Source organism: Mirounga leonina, unplaced genomic scaffold, assembly GCF_011800145.1.
Source record: "Mirounga leonina isolate KUSES-001 unplaced genomic scaffold, KU_Mleo_1.0 Mir_488, whole genome shotgun sequence".
NCBI classification, from domain to species: Eukaryota; Metazoa; Chordata; class Mammalia; order Carnivora; family Phocidae; genus Mirounga; species Mirounga leonina.
The window spans coordinates 3816423-3835206 of NW_023270777.1; the positions used below are offsets into that span (position 1 = coordinate 3816423).

At 44.9% G+C, this 18784-nt stretch overlaps 1 protein-coding gene across 3 annotated transcripts in view; it reads right to left on the reverse strand.

The window, feature by feature from the left end:
• STX8 (syntaxin 8) overlaps positions 1–18784 on the reverse strand; it is a 245887-nt gene that overhangs the window by 202191 nt on the left and 24912 nt on the right. The window lies entirely within an intron of this gene.

The window sequence follows — 18784 nt, forward strand, 5'->3', positions numbered from 1 at the left end:
GTGAGCCACACAGGTGCACAGGACACGAGAGGAGAGGGTGGAATGTGCAAGGCTGGGTCTGACAGCATTAATTCCCGGGCAGGCAGCCGTGGCACACCTGCCTCTGTTCTCCTCGTTCCCTTCATCCTCACTCCTGCAGAACCTTGTCATTTTAGCGCACGAGTTGTTTCCTGTCCTAGAAATCCTCCCGTTCACAGCCAAGTTTCCCTAAAGAAGGAACCATGCCCACCCGCCCGGCTTCCGCTGCCATCCCAGGCTGCCCTGCAGCTCTACAAAACTCTTCCTTCTCACCCATGGTCTCCTTACTGCCCAATGTCCCCTGTTGCCACCCCGCCCCTTTGCCAGTCCTCGTTTGTCACCGCTGACCGTAGCCCTCATCCGTGTCCCAGCCACTCCTCCCTTGGCTTCCTCCAGGCTACTCTCGTCCACAGGCGGCCGCTTCCCTGTAATTTGTAGGGACCTCTTCCTCTATCTGCCCCTTAAATAGTCGTGTTCTTCAGCAGTTCTCCTCGGACCTTCTTTTCTTGCCGCCTGACCTCTCTCTGGGCAATGCTTTCTGTTCCTGTGGCTGTGGGCTCTAAGTACAGGAGCTGGCAGGGACGCCTGGGGGGCTCAGTCGGTGAAGGGTCTGCCTTCAGCTCGGGTCATGATCCCGGGGTCCTGGGATCGAGTCCTGTGTCTGGCTCCTTGCTTAGCGGGGAGCCTGCTTTTCCCTCTGCCTGTAGCTCCCCCTGCTTGTTCTCTCTTTCTCTGACAAATAAATAAATTAAATCTTAAAAAAAAACAACAACAGGATTTAGCAGGTGCTTATGCACTTTTTCTGCCCCAGTACAAATGAAATAGGACACATTCTCACGGATCCTTATGGTGGTGGGTTCTTAACTGGGGGATGGGAGAGAGGCATGCTCCCCTCCCTAGCAAGGCAGGATCTGAATCTGAAACCCCACATACCAAAATCCAGGGGAGGCAGGTCCTCTCCCCTCTCTCATCCTGACTGAAATCACCATGCTCGACACTTTCAGCTTTACCTCTACCTATGAAATTTTCCTGCAGGCTCTCTTTGCATGTTTGGGACTCTCCAACTGGGTATTCCCCTGCAAACCCAATATATCCAAAATCACACCCATTCCTTTCACCCCATAACCCTTCTTCTACATGCATGCGCTGTTTTGGTGAGCAGTACCACTGTATTCCCAAATCACCCAAACCTTCCTCCCTTGTATGATTTTTGGCTCCCCCATCTCATCCCTCCCCGAACCCTCCCTCAGGGCCGTGCTCAAGTCTGAGCCCTCATTCCACCCCCCCCACCCACCCCCACCCCGGTACTGCCTTGCTTCAGACCCTAATCACCTCTCCTGCAGAGCACGGCCACAGCCTTGTGGCTGGTTCCCTTGCTCCCGGTCACCCGCATCCAAATCATCTTGTGCCCTGCGGCCAGAACTCTCTTTCTAAGACAGAGATCTTGCCTCTGTGACATTTCCGTCTTAAAACTTTCGCAGCTCCCTAGAAGCCACATATGATGCTTAAGCTCAACAACATGGCCCCAGGGATCTCTGCCACTTCGTCTCCCAACACCCCCTTCCATACCCTACTCTTCCTTCAGCCCTACACACCGCTCATGGCTTCTCAGACAAAGGCACAAACTTCCACACTCTCATGTTTTTGTATGAGTCTGGAGGGTCCCCACCCCCACCCCTTTGTCCATCTGGCAAAATTCTATTCATCCCCTAAGGCTCAACTCAAATGTCACTTCTCCTGTTTGGTCCTTCCTGATCCCCATCCCCACCCCCCCTTCCCCTGAATCAATCACTCGCTGGCGCTCCCATGGTACTTTGTTCAAAACCTCCAACGTGGCATTTATCAAGCAGGATTGTAGTGAGTTATTTACTTATCTGTCTCCCTTCCTAAATTATGAGCTCTGCAAGGAAAGAGGCCACATGACAGTCATGTTTATATCCCTCTGTAGCCAAAAAAAAACAAAAAACAAAACCCAACCCAAAACCCCCAAAAAACCAGTGCGTTGGAATATGCCAGAGAATAAGCATTCAGTACATGTTTATGCAACAGAACGAGGAAAACCACCGAGCTTTTTAGGCAAGAGAGAGACAAAATGAGAGGAGTATTTTAACATCTTCATCTTGAGAGATTAAAAAAAAAGGGGGGGGGGGCAAACAAAATGTAATCAACTGTTATGTGCTTCTGAGACTCCAGCAGCAGAGACTGATACTGTTCGAGCAAATGGAGAGGGTATCATCTGAAAGAATTCTTTCACTAAAACACCTTATAGCTCAACCCTGCTTCTGGAATGACACGGAGAGTGCTTCTCCTCTAGAAAGGAAGTTAAGGAAGGGAAATGCTAAACACTATGCTCCGGAGGCTAGGGGACATTGGAGATGTTTGTTTGTTTGTTTAATATATCAATTAATTTTCCTCCATATTATTTCAGGATGGAACTTACCTAACGAATAGAACTTCTGAAAGGAACGCCACATTAGTAAATGGGTTGGATATCTGTCTTATAAAGATTTTATACCAAAAGGCTTCACAGCTGCTTCTAAAGATATAAAAATACTTCATTTTTCATCCCCCAAAGCAAATGATGAACATTAAATTATGATGATACTACCTGGGGGTGGGGGACAGTGCAGGTAACCCATGTTTTTCTGCTGATAAACGTGGCTGAAGCTTGTTGGGCGCTCATAGGGAAGGGCGTTCTCATCAACCAAACACAGAAAAAGAGCAGTGAATTCCAAGAGGTAGTTTTCCTTCGCTGTTCTTAGCATCTCAAAAAGTTGTCAAAGTGACTATATAAAATGTTTGTTTTGTCTAAAACAGTATCAGCGTTTGCATAGTCACAGACCACAGGGTGGTGTGCAGATAGGACTGGAGAAGGTATTTCTAGGGTGTCGGTGAACTGAATTGAGTCTGCAAAGCTTTGCAATTAGACTTGTCTGAAAAGATGAGAAAATGCTACCGCAGTATGCAAAGGGTAATTCCTTTCTCTGAACTTCTTTTTTGTCAGTTTCTTTCCATGAATATAAAGATGCACAGGGGCTCAAATTTCAATCAGAAATAGATTCTTTGACATAAATTCTTGGGAGGCAAAATCTGGCAACAATATGTGGCCTGGATTACATTGAGGAGAGGCAGCAGGCAGGGAGGTGGGCCAGGAGGCTGGTGTAATTCAGGGGGAAGGTGAAGGGGGTCTGGATGAGGGAAATGACAAGAGGGAACAGCAAGAGACGGACAATTCCCACAGTGAATCACAGGAGAACTCCCAAGTGTTGGTGAATAGACTGGAGACAGGGTATAAAGATTTTCAAACATGGGGGACTTGGGAAAGTGACACAACCTAGCAGAAGAGGAATTTTTTATTTCCTTCTAGAATTTTCTCAAACTTCAAATAGTTCCTAAGAGCAACCCCAAAGTAAAACTGCTCCTGCTACTATCTTGTAGCCCTATTTGCTAGGTGGCTAACCTCTCTAGGTCCAGGACTCTGTCCTGTTCTTTTTCTGTATCCCATCCACCCGTCCATCCATCCTTCCTACTGGTACTTACTGAGCACCTTCTACGTGCCAGGCTCTAATCTCAGGGCTTGGAGGTGAACGAGATAGACAAATATCCGACCTCGTGGAGCAGATACTCTGGGGACCGTAAGTGGCCTCACACTGTGCCTTTTGCAAATACTCAATTATTGTTTTTGTGAAGTTGAACACATCATCTTTACTGAGTATGAGGCCAGAACAGGTAAGAACTCAAACAAGGAAAATATCCTCTTACATAATCACCCAAGGAGATTCTTGCCATGGCATCTTTAAAATCTACTGCAGTCAAATATTTTTCTAGTTTTAAACCAATCTCACTTTTTCCTTCCTCACTGCCGACCACATTGCCAAAAACAAGTTTTAATGTTAAGTTACAAACTTGACAAGACAGTTCAATGGAGGCTGGAAAAGGTCATAGCAAGTTTTGACCTCCAAACCATAGTTCAGAAATTCCAGTGTGCTTTTCCAAAGAGTCATCCAAGCAGCCCCAAATCAAGAAAATAAAACCAAAAGCTACAGTTCTTTACCCTAAGTGTTTGATTGTCGGGGTTCCTGAAGAGTAGAGGAGGGGGACGCAGGAGTGGTATATAAAACAAAATTCTAAGTGAGATGAATTAGCTGTTCTGCCAAATTTACAGTGACTGAGAGCCATCTGCTGGTTGCTGGTGACAATTCAACTACAAAATGCTCAGCGATGCCCAATTGCCATTATACTTCTAAGTAGCTCCTTCCTTGAGGACACAAAGCACTCCTGAAAACATGTTTGGAAACAGAATAAGCCAAAGTCAACAATATGCTTATATATGGGGGGGGGGGGGCTTCAATAACAATGGCCCTACATCTCCCACTCAGTTCTTCACTCCAAGCACACTTGGACAACATATCCAGTGAGCGCCCAATGTGAGGTTAACAATTTGCATTTAAGCATTCGGCATGACCAATGATCTGATCTTCGTCTCGACTCTACGATTTCCCCCCTTATTTGCTTCCGTTCTCACTCATCTTATAAAATAAAGATAAAATGCAGTAAAATATTCACTTAATTGTGTAAATTAAAAGTGTTCCACAACAAAGATGCAAGTGTGATAAAATGAAATTTTTAGCTGGCAGAAGGATGACCAACAGTGGTAGAAATTTGTACCTGTCAGCTGACGTACAAAAATCCAAACCTGGCATTAAAAGACAATCTGAGGGTATCAGTGAATAATGTGCATACATCCAAGATGCGCCAAAGCCATGAACCACCTGCATGGTCATCATTTCCATCTCAACAATCTTGTTTTGAATTATATCAATTCATCTAGCTCCTATCTAAAAACTCAAATTCTCGAGATGGGCACCCACACTTTTAACTGTGCTTTTCACTTTCCCTTTGGGGACAGGGCCCAGGAACCTCTAAGCGCCCTGAGGTGTTCTCTCTGCAGCCAGCTGGACTCCAATATGCAGACTGGTGTGGACGTGATCAGTCTAGAAAGAGGAGGGTTCGAGAAAGCACACAAGAGGGAAAATACGCGAATTCTACCAACTCTACAATGGCTATGTCAAATCTCATATATTACATGGACTTCTCAACTTCCTCTGCCTCACCTGGCTCTCTCCCTGTTTTTATCTTCTAGACCATGTATGGCCCAGAGCACACGACTCAGCACTTCACGTAACAGCTCTCATGTACCGTTCTCTAATCGGTGCAGGACAGAAAGGGCTCTCTCTCCAAAGGGCATGCCATTCTTGGATTCCCCTCTGCTAAGAGCCGTGACAGCACGTTAAACGTTTAGCACCGTTTACAAAGCACTTTACAGAAGCATAAACATACGCCTTCGTCTACGTTTATCTCATCTGGACTTCACAATATTTTGTAGAGTCGTGATGACCTACATTTTTACAAAAAACGATGGAGTCAAAATCGAAACCCAGGTTTTGTGTTACCAGACCCTTTGTTCCCACCACTGAATTACACATGCAGAGTTTGCAGTACATGGCTTGAACGTATGGAGGGAACGCTGTGTGTTACGTACAAGGATTGGGAAGAAGGATGAAGTACTGGAAGCCAGTGAGAAACAAACCAATGAGGGTCCCTACAAGGGAACCATGGAAGGAGACCAAAATCAAGAGAGGGGGGCCCAAGAGACGAAGCCTACAACAAAGGACAGGGAGACCTGAGCTCTTTTCTTTCGCTCCCACATATTCACCTCGGGTACGATGGCTTCTCGGAGGATCAGTCTCCCCATCTGCAAACCAGCACTCCTCTCTCCTCTCTTACCCCCGAAGATTATTATGAGGCTCAAATACTACCTGAAAGTGCTCTTTAAAAAACCAGAAAATGGTTTTTTTTTTCAGTTTCTCACACATTTTCACCTATATAAAGCCCAAGGTGGAAAGTATTAAATAGGCCTTTAAAAAAAAAAAAAAAATCAACATAAGTAACTTATGATACAGTGCATGTAGGTGATTTTTGGGTTCTTCTCCCTGCTTCTCCATAGACTGGAATTTTCTTTTTCAATTCCCACATGGTTTTTAGAATTTAAAATTACTACACGGGGGGTAGGGAATCTTTTTATCTTCCCATCAAAAGTCACAAATATATCAGAGGTTAAGGACTGCAGTTCAAAACAAGATACCATTTTTCACCCATCAGATCAAAAACACCCAATCGGTTATGTAACAGGACTCCCCCATATGGCGCTGGAGGGACTGGGAGGCACTGGGACTTTCAGGAACAGACTTGGCAGTGCCTGTGGAACTAGGGTACCCATCCCTCTGTTCTACTCACCCCACTTTTGGGACCGTGTCCTACGGAAATAGAAGCCACGTTCACCACGAATCCTGACTACTGCATTTACTTGTCATAGCAAAAAACTAAACAACTCAGTATCCATCAAATGGCGAGTGGCTGGATGAATTACTGCATATTTATATTATGGAATAATGCAGCCATTGAAAGGAATTTGTTAGATCTATTGATTTGGAGGACTGTCCAACTTTAAATGGAAAAAGTAAATTACAGGGTAATATGTACAGGACAACTCTGTTTTCATAAAAAAAAAAGGACAGGAAAGGAAAGCGCATATGTATGTAAATATATTTGCAATTATTTGTATAAACACAGATAAATGTGGGGAAGGAAACCGTCCAAACAGTTAACACTAGTTACTTTAGGATAATGGTACTGGAGAGAAAGAAAGGGAGAGAATTAATTTTTGGCTACACCTCAGTATGGTTTGACTTGTTATAATGAGCCTGTATCGTGTTGATAATTTGTTTCAAATCCAATTAAGGATAAGTCATTTCCCTGGGGAAGGGGACCAAGGGGAGGGAAGATATGAGGGGAATAAAGACCCACAACATTAAGTGAAGACTAATAGAAAGTGGTATTAAATGCATCCCTCTGCTTTTAAAATTAAGTGTAGGAAACAAACAGTAAAATCAAGAAATGCTAGAATCACAAATTTTTTTTTCCCCGCCGGGGAAAGAGCAGTGGAAGAGAAAGAGCTAAAGGTGAGGAAAGAAGACGAAGGAGAAAGAGAGAGAGAAGCAAGAACAGGCAGAAAGGCTGGGCAGGGGTCTACAGTCACAGAGGGGAAGTTTTCAAATGACAAACAGGGTTGCAGTTAACAAGGGAAGGGAAGGAGGAGGAAGATGAAGACAGAACACAAGGGGGACACGGCTCCTTTTCTGAGGGTGGGCAGCACAAGCAAGCTGAGCGCTCCTCCCTCACTTTCAAGGGAGAAAAATCCCAACTTCTCAAAATCTACACACTGGGAAGGCCTGAGCAACGTTTTCCTCTCGTTCTGCAGACTCACGTCTCCATCTTGTGGTCTGTTCAGGACATAGCTCTTAGCATGTCTGTGTACACATATGTATCCATAGGTATGTAAGTGTATGTATGTATGTATACTCACACATAAGTACATACGGTTATGTACATATATATATTACAAAGGTTTCTAAGTATACGTGTGTTATATGAGCTTACAGTGTATGTATTATTACACTCACTATATATTACGTTACATATGTAAGTATACACACATATACAAATATACATACATACAGGTACATACAAACTTGTCTGCATGTGTAATATATAAAATGTATGTATGTATACATGTACTTACATACATATTTTTAAGTTCAAGTGGAACATATAAACAGAAAAGTCGCTAAGCGTACAGCTCAAAGGTAATCTGCAGAGCAAACACCCCCAGTTGGTCACTACCCTGTCAAGAAACAGCGCCGAAGAACACCAGGCTCTCTTGTGCCCGCTTCTTACTCACTGCTTCCCACAAAGGGACCCACTTTCGGGATCTGTAATACTATAAGGAGAGTTCTGCCTTTAGGGGAAGGGGATCTTATAATAGGTGCTCTTAAGTCAGACTCATTCTGCTCAATGTGCTGTTTGTGAGATTCATCCATCGTACGGCGTGCAGCTTTATAAATTTTCTGCGTGGTATCACTGTATAAATATGCCATCATGTATTTACCCGCCAGAGTGCAGGTGTTCACTGAGTTGTTGCGAGGTAGGAATATTAATAATGCTGCTTCACATGGTCTTAAACATGCTTTTGTACAGCTCAGTTTTAGGAGATACAGTCAAGCGGTTTTCCAAAGTGGCTGCAGAGTTGAGAGGGAGTTTCACCAGCAGGGTGTGAGAATTCCAGCCACTCCACATCCAGCAACACTTGACCCGTCTGCCGTTTTAATTCCTGCCATTCTGTCAGGTGCGATGGTCTGGTATCATGCTTTTGTTTCGCACTTTCCCGATGACTAGTTAAGTCACACATCTTTTCATATGCTCACCAGCAACTGGGCATCTTCTTTTGTGATGTCCAAATTCTAGTCTTCTGCCTCTTTTTCCTAATGGGTTGTCAGTCATTTTCTTAAATTATAGGGGTTCTTTATATATTCTGGATACAACTCCGGTATCAGATATATGCACTGCAAATACAGATTCTCATTCTGTGGCTTGTCTTTCATGCTTTGTGGTATCTCTTGGTAAACAGAATTCCTTATTTTAAGGAGGTCCAACTTATCGTGTGTTTCTTTCATGTTGAATGCTCTTTGTGTCCTATAAGAAATGCTTGCCCATCCCAAGGTCATAAAGACATTCTCCTATGTTTTCTCCTATAAGCTCTCATTTCACCTTTCACATTAGATCTACAATCCTTTTGGTATTTTTATGGAGATTTTTATGGAGAGTGATGCAAAGGCTAAGATTCTTTTCCTTCCATATGCATATCCAGTTGATCTAACATTATTTATTGAAGGGACTGTCTTTTCTCAACTACACTGCAGTGCACCTTTGTCATGAGTCAAGTGGCAATATGTGTGTAGACTCTGTATTGTTCCACTGGCTTATCTGCCCTTGTGCCCACATCATAATACAGCTTTATGGCAAGTCCTGATAACTGATAACGTGAGCCCTCATGCCTTTTGTTCTTCAAAACTGCCTTGGCTTTTCCTGGCTCTTTTAAATGCCTATATATAAAGTTTAGAATCATCTTCTTAAATGACAAAAAGAAAAAAAAAAAAAAACTGCCTGGGGACTCTAAATGGGTTTGTTCTGAATCTACAGGTGAATCTTGAGAGAGCCGACATGTTTACAATATTGAGTCTTCCAATCCCTGAACATGCTATATGTTGTAATTTTTCCTTAATTTCTCTAACAATGCTATAATTTTGAGTGTAGAGGTTCATACACCTTTCATTTAACTTATTCCTACATATTTCATATTTTTAATGCTATAATAAATGGCATCTTAAAATTTTTTTTTATTTGATATTTCTGTTGTCCAGCTTTCAAAACCTTCTGAGGAGAGAAGTTACCAGGTTGCTGCTGCTAACCTGTTTGTGGACAGACTACGTTCATTTCACAGGGTATCACAGGGTAGCTTTGTCGACTTGATCAACAGTGTGGGATTGCAATGACTAGTATTTATTCACATCTCAAGGTCTTTAGATTCACTTGCTCGATCAGTCATCCAAATGGATAATCTTTCTTTCCACTCAGTATCTATTTGGAAGTCAGGCTGTTGACAGAGTTCCTTTCCTACCCCACGGAGAGAAAAAAAAAATCTGGAATCTGGACTAAAATGACTTACAGAGATCCATTCGAGTGATCGTCAGTCTTCTGAGTATATCCATCACCAAAAAACTTTGAATAACTACTCTGTCAAGTTCTGAGACACTTTTGAGACTCTGAGTATTAGTTTAAACATTCTACTTCAAAATCTCCAAGATATCCCTTAGAGCTGAAAAGATAGTGCAGAGAGTCAAGAGAGCATATTATACTATAATTCATATTAAAAATAAGAGGTGAGAGGGAGATCGGAGGTTTGTGTGTGTGTATGCATGTGCATGCGTGCGTGTGTGTGTGTGTGTGTGTGCGTGCACCCTTGTAAATATGTAGAATCTCTCTGGAAGGCACATTAAAAAACTGTTAGAAGTGGTTGCCTCTGGGGAAGAAATGAGGAACTTCACATCTGTTGAAGTGGGAGGGAGCTCCAGTTTTCATCGACTACTCTTTTGTATACTTTGGGTGTTTACTACACGATGCACCACTTTTAGATTGTTTATATTTTTAAAAATTCTGTCAGTTCCCACAAACCGCAGGAATATCTCAAAGTGTCAATATTTTGGCCTAACCCTTCAACCAAACTGCCTCCTCCACAAAAGGAGTCACAAAAGCCACTGTCATGTGACATACTCAGTTTTTCTCCCCAAGGAAACATGGTCACTATACACACTGCATGGCTGCTTATCGGACCAGCAGTTAATACAGGGAAAAAAAAAAATGTACCAAGCCAATATATATTCCAGACTTTTCAGGTCAGTCCCTACTCCAAATACTCTCTCTTGTCATATGAAGTATCAGTCCACGCATCGAATTAACCTATTGCATTTCTCCAGAATGTGGAGACGAGCTCAGAAGCTATTACCTCCCAAACGAAGAGTTAAACAATAACTGACATAAAATGCACAAGATCATCTGTCTGCAGAAGAAACCAGCTCTACGGAACTGCACAAATGTGTCACTATAAGAACCCTGTTGAACTTCAAAAGCGTATCTCCTAAACCTCTTCAAGCAAGACAGGTGGTAGCGGTAAATATCCCGGCTTCCTTAAAAAGTGAATTGAAGGTTTAAAGTGATTATCTAAGTTCCACGTGAACCTAAATAAAATCCCAGAAAGCCAGTGAGCTACCACTTCTCAGGGACTTCAGGAACAGAAGTAAAGGAGATGAAGGTCCTCAGTGCGGTCACAGAACTCAAGAACCTTCCATGTCCGGGGTCAGAGGACACTTCGAGATGTAGTGAGTTAGCACTGAGTTAACACTGCTGGAAAAGCTGTGGGGGTTGATGCAGTCACTATGGCTTGCCTTCCCAACTTTGCTAAGTTTCTTCTCACTCCATATCAGAACCTTGTTTCTGTTCGAGGCTCCATTGCTTGGGGAACACGAGCCCATCCTCAGTTTCAGCTCAGGGATACCCGTCTCCTGGGCAGACCCAAGCCAATCATGTCAACTCCATTCTTCCACGGTTTTTGGCATAACCTAGCATGTGATGCAAGCCCAGTCTAGTTCTATCTTGAGCCAGTTTACCGATTGGGAAGCTTCCAGAAACTGCTTCCTTTCTCTTAAAAACAGACAAATATAACTGGAAAATATAAGAGAATCAACAGAAAGTCTAGAAGCAATCAGAGCAGTAAGAGTGGTGATCATATTAACAGCGTATGAACAGCTTCCATATAAACGACAACCAAAAAGCATGATGGCGTGAAAAAGTGAACGTGAAACCACCAGAAACACAAAATACCTAAAAATACCTTAAACCAGAAATGTGTACAGCTCACTTGAAGACATTCTGAAAGCCCTGAAAGACAGCTTGGCCCAATGGAGACATGTTCCTAGAGAGGGAGAGTCAACACTATAAAGGGTTTCAAGATTTAATGGAGTGCCAATTTTAAAAAAGTGATTTTTCCCTTTTTAAAACCTTTTTAGGGGGCGCCTGGGTGGCTCAGTTGGTTAAGCGACTGCCTTCGGCTCAGGTCATGATCCTGGAGTCCCTGGATCGAGTCCCGCATCGGGCTCCCTGCTCGGCAGGGAGTCTGCTTCTCCCTCTGACCCTCCTCCCTCTCCTGCTCTCTGTCTCTCATTCTCTCTCTCTCTCAAAAAATAAATAAAATCTTAAAAAAAAAAAAAAAGTTTAAAAAAAACCAGGTTAGCTGATTCTAGAATTCATGTTTAAAAAAATAAAAATAAAAACAGAAGCGTAATGACAGGAGGCGAGCCCAATCATGTATTAAAACGTACAATAAAGCCTCGAGAGTAAAGGTGCTAGAGCATGTGAGTAGTCAGAGAGAGACCCCAGAACACACCATAAAGTCCAGAAACAGATCCAAATATATAAACACACAGATGTATGATATTACAAAGCTCATCATGTCAAAATTTGTGAAAGTGGATCATTTGGTAAAAAAACGTAGTCAGTCAAAAAAATAGGATAGCCAAGTAGGGAAAAAAAGTGGGATTCATACTCTTCACCAAATTAAATTCCAAGTGGGTCAAGTATTTAATGATTATAAAATAAGAGCCCGAGAGTACTAAAGAGAAACACAGGAGAATTTCCTAATCACCTTGGTTCATTAAATTATATATAATAACTACATAAAACTCCACTAAGAAAGAACTATCTTCATATATTAGATAGGAATAGGAAACCAAAGTTTAATAACACCATCTCTGGGGCAGACTGTATGGAAACAGGCACTCACATGAATGGCTAGGTTAGGTCTACACTGGTTCTGTGAGAGTTACAAGTGCATATGCCCTCTGATCCAGTCATCCTACTTATAAGAACCTATCTAGAGACAGACTTTCCCAATGTGAACTCCCTTCAGTGTAAGGTTATTCACCAACATCTTTTTGTAGTAGAAAAAAGTATATGCATTAAGTATATATGCATACATCTAAAATATATGTGTAATTGACTGGAAACAATACACACATCTGTTAACAGGAAGCTAGTTGAAGAAATTATGGTACATGCATATAATGAATTATTATAAGGCTATATAAAAACGAATGACAAATCTGCTGGTTTGGGAAGCTCTCTAATATATTTGATTGGGTGACCGAAAGTGTGGTAGAAATGGTATGTATCATTAGTATAAGAGACAGAGGAAAATAAGGAAACATATTCATATTTGCTGGTATATGCTTAAGAGAACTTTGTAAGGATACGCCCACAATTTTTAACAGTGATATTTATGTCCAGAAGTGGGGAACGTAGCGGGAGGGAGGCTTGTCCCCAAATCCTGTAAATGCTTTTTAAATTTCTCAGCCGTGTGAACATATTACTTATGCAGGTATGCATTCTTTAGCTACTTCCTACTTCTAGAAAAGTACGTTGCTCGTGTGTTAATAACTCGAAGCAACGTAAAATATAAGCCAATGACTCTTTAGGAAAGATACAAGTCATCCTTCTTATAACTCAGGCTTTAATTTGAAATAAAACTTTCAGTGACTTAAAATGGGGGAGCAGTGCTTTTAATGTAAAATTTCATGTAGATTTTTCTTTCGCTCCCTTCCCCCCCGCCCTGCCCCCGCCAGCTTCCGATACAGTGACACTGACATGAAATACAAACTGGAGGTGTCTTACTTTTTTTTAAGAGCTCAAAGAGAGATATCTGAAATCAAGTGTAAAGTTCACACTCTAAGAAAATGTGAACATTCCATTATCATCGTTATTCTTTTGATTTTAGCTATCGGTCTGCTTCTTCATATGCCATTCCTGACACACAGCTACCATCTCGACATCTAAATAACTTCCTATTTCCTATAATCCTCAATATAGTTGGTGGTGTGAGGATTAAAGCTTAGCCAATTAGCCACCCACTACAGCTGAGTTAATCACATAATCTTTGAGATGCTCACCGAGCAGTGGAGTATGCAAGGATTTTTTTTTTCCTCTCTACAGACAAAGATTTAACTAATTGTGAGACTCAACAATGCTCTCAGATATAAAAGGCAGCAGGATTTTAAATCAGAAGCTGTGTCACTGCTTTCTAAGTCACGGCTTATCTTCTGAGAGACATTGTTACCCAGAGACTTCTTTAACAAGTTTCCAAATGCCCTAAATTAGTCAACCATTGCTTATTTAGACCCTGGTCGTACCTCAAGGTTTACTGCTTTTGAATAATGACCGGTTAATCCGTAAGGTACAACTAAGATTCCATCACATGACAGCTCCGCATTCAAGGGCGTGATTGCCACATTAATGTCTGGTTCGAGGAAATGCTAATCCAAACTGAGGCCTGACAATCCTCTCCTCTCCTTAATAAGGCCACATATGAGGAGGAAGGGAAAAGAGGAGGAAGGGGAGGGGGACCCCTGGGAGAGAGGAGGCTAAGGGTTCGGGTGCGGGCAAGAGAGGAGCGGGGTCACACAAAGGAAACCGGAAGCAGGGGTGGGGGTCCACGTGATCTCATGCTCTGGCTGCCAGTTATCATGGGGCTTCGAGATACTGATGAGCAAATTCACCCCAGGTCTGCCACGGGGAGCGCGCCGTGGTGGCGTTATGACAAACTGTGCACAGAGAGCGCATCTACCACGTGTTTAAGTCCTGATAAAGGCTTTCTGGCCAATGTTATTTCTGTAGGTCGTGACCTAAGGCGAAGGCATGTGCCACCACCCAGCCCCCAGCCCCCACCCCCCCCAAGTGACAAAGCCACCCGCAGTGACAGAAAGGATGACAGAAGCAAACAAAAATGCTAGAGGAATCTAGAGATCGGAGAAGTAGAAACAGCGCTGGAGAAGCCCAGAACCAGGAATCAGCCATGGGGAGGAGTGAGTCAGAGAAACTGACTGGCAGAGAAGGAAATGAGGTTTCTCCCAAGATGGAGCTGAACGGTCCCAGTATCGGGAATGACCAGGCGTCCTGACGGTCAGGAGGCAAGAGGACAAGCTGAACTGTGAACCCAAACTGCTCATGTCTACATCCGAACTCAGATCCTCAGAAGGCTATTATAGAAAGAATTATTATGGTTCGAGAAGTTGGGGAGGGCCGGGGAGGCCTCAAGTGTGGGGATCAGGGGTACAGAGGGCAAAAATAACACTCTGACGTAGGCAGGTGAGTGAAATCAAAGACCGGAAACTCTGACTTCCAACCTAAGACAATGCCTTCTAGCACAGACTTTGACATCCTTTGATTCATACGCTCACCAAGACACTTATTTCCTGACTCTGACACAGGTGCTGTCCTCCCTGACGAGTTAGGTCAGTGCCATGTGGGTGTCCCTTCCATGCTCCCTAAGCAGATTTCCCTACAAACACTTGAGACTGCTTTTATCTAGCATGCATCCTCTCCTTGGCCAGATCCTCCTGGAGTGTCTATGGGACTGAGTTCTGGGACTGAATTGTGTCCCCACAAACATTCCGATATTGAAGTGCGAACCCCTAGTACATACCTCATGATGCAACAATATCTGGAGACGGGTTCTTTCGAGAGACAATTAAATGAAAATGAGGTCGTTGGGGTGGGCCATGAACCAGCACGACTGGTACCTTTATTTATTTTTTTTTTTAAAGGATTTTCTTTTTTTTTTAATTTATTTATTTGAGAGAGAAAGAATGAGAGACAGAGAGCATGAGAGGGAGGAGGATCAGAGGGAGAAGCAGACTCCCCACTGAGCAGGGAGCCTGATGCGGGACTCGATCCAGGGACTCCAGGATCATGACCTGAGCCGAAGGCAGTCGCTTAACCGACTGAGCCACCCAGGCGCCCCACAGCTGGTACCTTTAGAGGGAGTGTGGACACTGGCCCACACACAGAGGAACAACCACATGAAGTCGGCCAACTACAAGCCCAGGATCGAGGCCTAGAACAGACCCTCCGTCACGGCCCTCAGAAGGAACCACCGTGCCCATGACTCCTGATCTGGGCTTCTAGCCTCTAGAACGGTGAGCAAAGACATTCGGGGTAGTTAAGCCCCCCCGATGTGTGATGCCCTGTTGCAGCAGCTCTAGCCAACTCCTACAGACAGGTGTGTATGCACACGTTCCTGTTAGGACAGGTACGGTGAGTCAACAGCAATCCTGGCCCGATAGGGATTCACCAACAATTCACCCTCCAGGCCACCTAGCATTACCTCTCCTCGGTTTACCTGCACTTACCATACGTCTCCATGGAGGTTTCTCACTCTCGGCTAGCCCCGTGCCACCTGGACCGGACCATTCTATCCATTCTGTTCTAGCCATTCCTACCTTCTTCAAATCCCTCCTCAGGAGTCACATCTCCGCCACTTTTAACAGAATTCTTCTGGAAGCTGTTCTAGACTACTGCTCCTGAGCAAGCAAACAAGACTCAACAATATACATGCTCCCCTCAGTCTCATCTTGAGAGCATGTAGATAAGCCTGGCCGGTTACCTCAGTGATTTCAAACCCCCAGGGCTTTGGTCATCACCGCTTCGTGGTTCCTCCTCAGTGTGGCCTCTCTGTCCCCAGGCCACCCCACACCACCCCAACCGTTCCCCTACAAGCAACAGCTTTAGGCCCACCGTGTGGATCAGCCTTAGGCCGAGGAGGAGGCAGTCATAGTAGGACTTCAGACGTCTCGCCCAAAACACCTCTGCCACTAATCCACCGACTACTCTAAAATTCTCCCTTCCGTCAATTTACTTGGGGGCCCAAGAGGCTTCAGGTGACAAACCTCCAGAAGATAAGTCACTGCCATCCATGGATTCCATGGCTAGAGTGCATGTGTGACCATTTGCTAGTAAGACAACGAGCAGCAAGCCGGGCACTGAGGAAAGGGGACATGACGAGATTTGGAAAGGGGAGAATGAGCTGGAACAAGACTGGTCAGTCAGGGAGGCCGGGGATGGGACAGGAGCCCTCCAGGGTTGGGGGAGGGGAGGAGGGAGCCAGCAGCGTGAGCTTCCTCCTGGCCCCATGGCAGAACGAGGCGCCAGGAATAACATCTTCTATTTGTAAAGGTTTTGGAGTTCACGAAGCCCTTCACATACTGATCACCTCATCTGGTCCTCACGACAATGAAAGAGAAGCAGCAAACATATCCGCACTTCAAGGTCAATGATTTTGAAGCCGAGATGGCTGGGAGACCAGCAAGCCACAGAGCTGAGTCCCGATGCCGGGTCCCGCCCTGCTCGCGGGACAAGGGCGAAGAGTTCTCAACTGAAGACGCTCACATCTGGGTGAAACCCCAGCTCTGACACTGATTGGTTTTAGAATCTTGTGCAAGTGACCTGACCCCTCCAGACCTCAGTTTCTCTAGCATAAAATGGACGGATGCGCTAAAGATCTCCCAAGCGAATGCGCAGGCGGAGCTCAGCAGGCGCCCGGCACCCCGAAAGCACGCAGACGTGAGCCAGCAGCCTCACACCAGACTAACTCAACCCTGCAAGGAAACGGTCCTGACACGTGTACGCCTTTTCTCCTCTCTCTCTCCTCCCTTTTTATTGTTTTTATAAGCCTCTTGGGTGACTTGGATGCCAAGTGCCGCCCTTAAGAACAAAGGATACAGAGCCGTGTTTCTCAAATTATAAGGTGCATTCAAATCACCTGAGGATCTTGTTAAAAATGCAGATTCAGGCTGACTCCGTGGGTAGAGCATGTGACTCTTAACCTCAGGGTCCTGAGTTCAAGCCCCATGTTGGGCGTGGAGCCTACTTAAAATAAAATTTTTTTAAAACGCAGATCCAGAAGGTCGGGGGCAGGGTCTGAGATTCTGCATTTCTAACATGCTCCCGGGTGGTGTGGACACCTATGTGCAGGTCACACTTTACATAACAAGGATGTGGAAAGGATCATGGGAGAGAAGACGGGTGACAAGCAAGAGGGGGACTAGAAAACCCACAAAACCCATGGAGACCTAGTACACGCGGTGGCCCCCTCGGCATCTTTTCGTGACACAATGAAGAGCGATAAGCAGAGCCTGACACGCGGTAAACTCTTGTCGAGGGGTTAACTATCACCGTCCGTCGTGATCACGACCTCCATGACCACAAGGCAGGGGTGTGTAGATGCCCCCCATCACCCGTGCACTGGACTCTGCCTCCTGAGTATGCCTCGGTTCACTTTCTGGACTACAAAGACCTCTTCCTCAGGGTAAAGGCCCTTCTTGACAGATGGCACTGACTGTGCCCAGGGATCCCTTGCTCATGTGGCCCTGGACCGCCGCCAGAGAAACATCCTGCCCACCTGAGGCTTCTCACAAACCCTGCCCAGGACAGGTTAAAAACCCTGATCACATGCTCCGGAGAGCTCTGAGGAGGACATTAAATTGTTTCATCCTCCTCAGCTTGCCCCAGGGCAGTGGTCTGCAATCCTGGCAGCTGCCTATGGACCTCACCTCGGACCCTCCTTCCCCGGCCCCCACCCCCGATTTAATTGTCTGAGGTGGGGCCTAGGAACATGTGGCCGAAGGTCAAACAACATTGCCCTTGGGAAGCCACGTTATTCCTGACCAGGAACTCGGCAGAAATAAGCTCCTCTCCAGAATGAAAGCATCATCGTAGCGGGGAAGAGGGAGGGAAGCAAGTTTCTACCTTAAGTTCATTTCCTTCTGTGATGGTTCCCACAGAGGAGTTCTGGAAGTGGGGGGGAGGCCAGTTCTAAAGACATAACAGGGTTCGTGAACCCCAACCCTGGAAAGCTGGACGGCTTCTCCGGGTCTTCCAACAGAACTGGGTACAGAGCAACCGTCAACTGCATTGGCATGTGAATCACTCCCGGGCACAGAATGGGCAAGAATCCACCTGCCCCACTCCCCTACCTTCGTGAGCCACAGAAGACAAGTCTTACTAGGACACAGCTTTCCAACGTGCCAGTGGAAAAAAAAAAAACACCTCTTTTCCCCCACAGATGAGTACATGACTTCAGGAGTTTAAAAGACAGCTCATGGGGCGCGTGGGTGGCTCAGTCGTTAAGCGTCTGCCTTCGGCTCAGGTCATGATCCCAGGGACCTGGGATTGAGCCCCGCATCGGGCTCCCTGCTCGGCAGGGAGCCTGCTTCTCCCTCTCCCACTCCTCCTGCTTGTGTTCCCTCTCTCGCTGTCTCTCTCTGACAAATAAATAAAATCTTTAAAAAAAAAAAAAAAGACAGCTCACATAGCAGAAAGCAACTAAAGAATGGCAAGGGAGATTTGCTGACATCATCTGTACTCTCCCCAGACATTCTTCCCTCAGGATGAGATTCGGCTGAACCCACCCGGTTTACTATAT